We start from the raw sequence: 6,746 nt of genomic DNA on the forward strand, positions 1-6,746 counted from the left end.
GATTCCTGAAATGGGTAGGTTAGGGTTAGGGTTAGAGGGTTAGGGTTAGAGGGTTAGGGGAATGAGAGATATGTACTCCCAGTCTCTCACTAGACAGACCAACGTCTGTGTAGCTTTTTATGAGAGATGAGGCAAGGCACTGGCCGACGCATGTTAGTCCCCATTCCACCTCCCACTGGCTAACATGATCCATACCAGAAAGGAGAGGAGGACAGGGTATAAGAGGCAGGATAGGTGTGTGTGTGTGTGGGGAGGGTGGGTTGGGTTAGGGGTAGGGTTAGGGTTAGGGTTAGGGGTTAGGGTAGGGGAATGTACCCTGCCTCCCATACGAGACAGGGAAAGCACGGTCCTTCCTCCCAACCGACCTCCCATAACCCTGAAATCCTTGTTGTTGACGATGGGCACGCTGGCGACCCCTGCCATAGCGCACCTCCGTCCAACCCGGCTCCATAAATCAAGGTAAGTTATTTATTTTAGAAAGTTTTTTGAACTAAAAGCGCTTTCCAAAAAATCGGAAAGGAAAAAGGTAAGTATTTTAATGTTTTTTAAGGGTAAGTATTTTTTTCTTTTTCTTAAAAGGTAAGTAAAATAAAACCAAAATTCAATAAATGTATTAAATAACTGAGGAAGAGTGTGCCAAAAAACGACGTTTCGACCCCCTATGGGTCTTCTTCAGGTAGGGCACACTAAATAACCAGAAGCTGGCTCGCTGTATTGGCTGTGGACGATGTGTTCCATACGCTGGTTGAAAAGCAAATGGTCCCTTTTTGCGAACTCGCGTCCCTTATATAGTGCCTGCTGTGGCATCGCTTTTTCAAAAAAACACTATATACGCGATGTTTTTTCTTTTTTCATTTTTTCACCCTGCCATTTTAACCCCCTAAATGCCAAATTAAATTAGCTTGATATCAAATGTAATATTTAATAATTGGGTTAGGATTTAGGGTTAGGGTAGGATTAGGGGTTAGGGTTAGGTTAGGTTAGGTTAGGGTTAGGGGTTAGGGTTGGTTAGGTTAGGTTAGGGTTAGGTGTTAGGGTTGGGTCGGGTTGGGTTTCGGGTTAGGTTCGGGTTCGGTTAGGGTTAGGTGTTCGGGTTCGGGTTATGGGGTTGGGTTCGGGTTCGGTTAGGGTTAGAGGGTTAGGGTTCTGGGTTAGGTTAGGGTTAGGTGTTAGGGTTAGGCTTTCCCCTGGGGCGAAGCCCCTGGAAAGCAGAGCACTGGCCATCCAAGGGGGTCCCAGGCAGAGACTCCCACCCAAAAGTTAAATGTCCACCACCCTAAGGTGGTGGGGTGTCCAAAAATTGAGGCTCTTATGGCCTTAGTTGCGATCAGCCTGGTGCCGCGACGTTTCGGCCAGTTTTGGCCTTCATCAGGCGGGCTGATCTTTTAAATATGGTGGCCCCTTGGCCGTCAACATAAAAATGGTCCCGTTGCTTTTTGCCCCTTCTCCCGTTTCCTAATCATTTCAGTTTTGTGATGTTGCTCCCTCCGAATCTTTGGACCTTCTGAGGTTTCTAATTTCCGTTTCCCCTTTTATACTCCCCTCGCTTTTTGCTTTTCATGTTTTTTTATTTTCAATTTAAATGTCCCTTCCCTTCCCTTGTATTTTATCTTTTGTATTTGTTGTTTCCCCTGTTTCTAATTGAATTTGTGTTTCCCTGTAACATCTCCCCTGTTTTATTCCTTTTTATTCCTTTTTATTTTTACTTTTGATTTCCTTTTTCCCTCTTTTGAACTTAACCCTTTCTCTTCATCCTTCCCTTCCTCCCCTCTCCTTCTTCATGCCATCTTTTCCTTGGTTCTCCCCCCTTTCCTTAACCTCATTTCTCCCTTTCCTCTCTTTTGCCTCCCGATACTTCAACCTTCTCCTTAGCCTCGTTAGGCCATGTGGCACTGCACTTGTCCTATTTTTCGTACCCTACCTCCTGTGGGCTCTCCCGTATGCGGGCTGAGTCAAATTTGGCTTAGTTTGAGGTGGGTTTGATTGATAGGTACAAGGCTTAGCGGGCACGAGATTGGGTTTTGGGTATGGGGACATCGGTTTGGGTTGGAATAATGAGGCTAGGATTGAGAACAGGACCATGGGCAATTTAGAAATCAGAATCAGATAGGGGGAGGGATAATTAATCAGAGTTAGTTAGGGTTAGGGTTGGGTTAGGGTTAGGGATTGAGTTAGGGTTAGGGTTAGGGATTGAGTTAGGGTTAGGGTTATATGCATGTGTGTGTGTCTGTGTGTGAGTGAGTGTGAGAATGAGTAAGTGTGTAAGTAAATGAGTTCCTAAAGCACACACGCGCACTTACGCGCACACCCGCGCACATAAGCGCACTTACGCGCACTTACGCGTACATAAGCGCACGCGCGCGCACTTACGCGTACATAAGCGCACTTACGCGCACACGCGCGCACATAAGCGCACATGCGCGCATAGTTGCACGTAATGTTTTTTAACGTAATATTTTGAAAGCTCTAATGTGCATGTGTGAGTGTCTGTGTGTGAGTGAGTGTGAGAATGAGTGAGAGAGGGTTAGGGTTAGGGTTTGGGTTAGGGTTGGAGTTGGGTTAGGGTTGGGGTTAAGGTTAGCATTAGGGTTAGTATTAGGGTTAGGGTTAGAGTTAGCATTAGCATCAAGGTTAGCATTAGCATCAAGGTTAGCATTAGGGTTAGCATTAGCATTAGGGTTGGAGTTAGGGCTAGGGTTAGCATTAGCATAAGGGTAGCATTAGGGTTAGGGTTAGGGTTAGGGTTGGAGTTAGGGTTGGAGTTAGGGTTGGAGTTGGGTTAGGGTTAGGGTTAAGGTTAGCATTAGGGTTAGTATTAGGGTTAGGGTTAGCATTAGCATCAAGGTTAGCATTAGCATCAAGGTTAGCATTAGCATTAGGGTTAGCATTAGCATTAGGGTTGGAGTTAGGGTTAGCATTAGCATCAAGGTTAGCATTAGCATCAAGGTTAGCATTAGCATAAGGGTTAGCATTAGCCCTTATGCTATTAGGGTTAGGTTAGGGTTAGGGTAGGGTTAGGGTTGGAGTTAGGGTTGGAGTTGGGTTAGGTTAGGGTTAAGGTTAGCATTAGGGTTAGGGTTAAGGTTAGCATTAGGGTTAGGGTTAGTATTAGGGTTGGAGTTAGGGTTAAGGTTTGGGTTAGGGTAAATCAATGGACAGTGTGGAGGGACTCGCCTCCTGAAGGAGTCAGTGAAGGCCACCTCAGGAGCCTTTTCTGGGCCCCCCAGTCAGGCTGGAGAACCTTCAAACAGCCCAAAATGAGCTGGATCTTTGCTGCCATCTCACCCGCTGCACCTCAGTGCTCCACCTGAGCTGAGGGGCAGCTGGGAGAAGGTTCCCTGAGCCTCCCTGCTGAAGTAACCAGGAGGGTTAGAGTTAGGGTTAGGGATTGAGTTAGGGTTAGGGTTGGAGTTAGGGTTAGGTTGGAGTTATGTTAGGGTTAGGGTTAGGGTTAGGGTTAGGGATGGAGTTAGGGTTAGGGTTCGGGATGAGTTAGGGTTAGGGTTGGAGTTAGGGTTAGGGTTGGGTTCGGTTCGGGTTAGGGTTCGGGATGGCGTTCGGGTTCGTGTTCGGGCTTGCGTTCGGGTTAGGGTTCGGGTTAGGGCTTGCGTTAGGGTTCGGGTTCTCTGCATGTGTGTGTGTCTGTGTGTGAGTGAGTGTGCGAATGAGTAGTGTGTAAGTAAATGAGTTCCTAAAGCACACACGCGCACTTACGCGCACACGCGCGTACATAAGCGCACTTACGCGCACACGCGCGCACATAAGCGCACATGCGCGCATAGTTGCACGTAATGTTTTTTAACGTAATATTTTGAAAGCTCTAATGTGCATGTGTGAGTGTCTGTGTGTGAGTGAGTGTGAGAATGAGTGAGATAGGGTTAGGGTTTGGGTTAGGGTTGGAGTTGGGTTAGGGTTAGCATTAGGGTTAGGGTTAGGGTTAGGGTTAACATTAGGGTTAGGGTTAGAGTTAGCATTAGCATCAAGGTTAGCATTAGCATCAAGGTTAGCATTAGCATTAGGGTTAGCATTAGGGTTGGAGTTAGGGTTAGGGTTAGCATTAGCATCAAGGTTAGCATTAGCATAAGGGTTAGCATTAGGGTTAGGGTTGGAGTTGGGTTAGGGTTTGGGTTTTTTGGGTTGGTTGGGTTAGGGTTAGGGTTAAGGTTAGCATTAGGGTTAGGGTTAAGGTTAGCATTAGGGTTAGGGTTAAGGTTAGCATTAGGGTTAGGGTTAGTATTAGGGTTGGAGTTAGGGTTAAGGTTTGGGTTAGGGTGTCATGACCACTTGGCTCCGAATGACCACAACATAAACGGGGAGACCAAGCACTTTTAACAAAAAGGGATTTATTGTAAAGTAAAGTGAACAGTCAATGGTAACGGTGAAAGCAGTAGGGTCCAACAGGGTATAATCAGAATCCGACGAGGATGATCCCAACGAGGCTTTAACAACGGGACTGGCACTCTCCAGTGGACGCGTTCGGCAAGGTTTCCAATCTCGTTCGGCAGCAGCTGACCCTCGGCCCGATCAGCCCCATCTCCGTCCTGAACACGGGTTTTTAAGCCATCACTGGTTCATCAGGTTAATGAGCCCCACCTGGAGTGGTGGCCTCCCAAACAGGTCCCGACAGCTCCATCTGCAGGCCAAGCACAACACCAGACCACGCGCAGCCAAAGACACCATATCCCAAATATTAAACCCAGACGTGAGGCCACCTAGTGGGCCGTCACACCTCCCCCCAAAAGATAAAGGCCCATAGCAGGAGGGGGAGTTAATTACCAAAACCCATTAAATGAAAAAGAAAATATTTTAACCAAAAGAAACCTTCATACACACATGCTCATGCACACTCTCAAGCATTACAGTCTCACACTTGCAACTCACGTGACCCCAAGCATTCGGCCTGTCTCTCACCCAAGCGTACTTGTCGGCCGTCCAGCTATCCGGCGCCTGGAAAGCACATTTAAGGGCGACAAACAAAGACATGGGCGGACAGACAGACACAGAACAACCGAGGCTCACTCGGACGGAGCTCGGGAGAGAGCGTCCGCCATAACATTCTCCACCCCACGAATGTGTTTAATTACTAAATTGTAAGGCTGTAAGAATAAAGACCACCGCATCAACCTTTGATTGGAGTTTTGCAATGAGTTTAAGAACGTCAGGGGATTATGGTCCGAGTAGACCACTACTTGGGAACCCCCGCCCACATAAACATCAAAATGCATCAACGCCCAAACCAATGCTAATGCTTCTTTTTCAATGACCGAATAGTTCAGCTGATGGTTCTTGAACTTTCGGGAAAAATAGCATACTGGACGATCGATTCCATTTCCATCTGCCTGTAAAAGCACCGCACCGGCCCCGACATGATTCGCGTCCACCTGCAGCTGAAATGGGTCATTCAATCGCGGCGCAGCCAAAACCGGTGCTGAACTCAACAGTAATTTTGCATTCTCAAATGCACGCTGACACTCCGGAGACCAGACAAACACGGATTTCGCTTTTAACAAATCTGTTAATGGTGAAACCACCGTCGAGAAATTTACGCAAAACCCCGGTAATACCCAACCATTCCCAAAAATCTCATTAACTCCTTTTTGGTGGTAGGAGGAGGAAAGGAATGGATAGCCTCAACCTTGGCACTGACAGCTGAACTGCCCCCTGCCCCACGATTTTGCCTAGGTAGGTTACCGTAGCTTTTGCGAATTCGCACTTAGCCAAGTTGAGAGTGAGGTTCGCCGATGCCATCTCTCAAAGAGCGCGCGCGTGCGCGCAATGTGATCGTCCCACGTCTCACTATGGATAATCACATCATCCAAATAAACAGCGCATCCCTCCAACCCAGCGACCACTCGGTTCATGAGCCGTTGGAACGTGCTAGGGGCATTCCGAAGACCGAACCCCATAATCCGATATGAATAGAGCCCAGATGGTGTAACGAACGCGGAGATTTCTTGTGCGCGCGGAGTAAGCCTGATCTGATAATAACCCTTTAAAAGATCGAATTTACTCACGAACTGTGCAGCACCAACCCGATCAACACAGTCATCGATCCTAGGCAAAGGGAATGAGTCTGGCTTAGTCACCGCGTTTACCTTCCGGTAATCGGTGCAAACCCGATAGGTGTTATCAGCCTTCCGTACGAGCAAACACGGTGACGCCCAGCTAGAAAATGAAGGCTGAGCCAGATTATTCTTTACTAAATACTCCACACAATCATCTAAAGCTTTGCTTTTCTCAGGTGCCACGCGGTAAAAACGCTGTTTTATTGGGCTTGTTTCACCCCACATCATCGTGTGTAATTAACTGGGTGCAAGAAGGTGTGTCAGAAAATAAAGATTTAAACTCCAGAATCAAATCTTTTAATTCTTCAGCGCGATCTTCACCCAGATGTCCCACAAGTTTGTCTAACTCCGCCAATTTAACAGAATTCTCCAACCTCCCCAGCAGCACCGCATCATCAGACCGACCCCCCCGTCATCTCCACCTGCCACCTGAAGAGACGGCGCCCCGCCCCCAGCCAGAGCTACTGCTTTCGCTCCCCCCGAAGCATTGGAAGAGGTGTAATAAGGTTTTAGGAGATTAACGTGACAAAGCTGCGTAGCCCGCTTGCGATCAGGAGTAGACACCACGTAATTCGTCTCAGAGATTTTCCTCTTGATCACATAAGGACCCGAAAACTTTGCAGCGAACGGAGACCCAGGGAGAGATAGCAACGCGAGCACTTGGTCTCCTGGACTAAACAC

At 47.7% G+C, this 6,746-nt stretch overlaps 1 long non-coding RNA gene across 1 annotated transcript; it reads right to left on the reverse strand.

Moving 5' to 3' along the window:
* Nucleotides 1-4,323: 4,323 nt before the first annotated feature.
* Nucleotides 4,324-6,279, reverse strand: LOC130517512 (uncharacterized). The gene is made up of 2 exons (XR_008947731.1): nt 6,015-6,279; nt 4,324-4,947 (listed from the first exon to the last, which is right to left on the reverse strand). It is a non-coding gene; the product is annotated as an uncharacterized LOC130517512 (long non-coding RNA).
* Between the last annotated feature and the right edge of the window lie 467 nt (nt 6,280-6,746).

The sequence above is a fragment of the Takifugu flavidus genome, chromosome 20 (genome assembly GCF_003711565.1).
Source record: "Takifugu flavidus isolate HTHZ2018 chromosome 20, ASM371156v2, whole genome shotgun sequence".
NCBI lineage: Eukaryota > Metazoa > Chordata > Actinopteri > Tetraodontiformes > Tetraodontidae > Takifugu > Takifugu flavidus.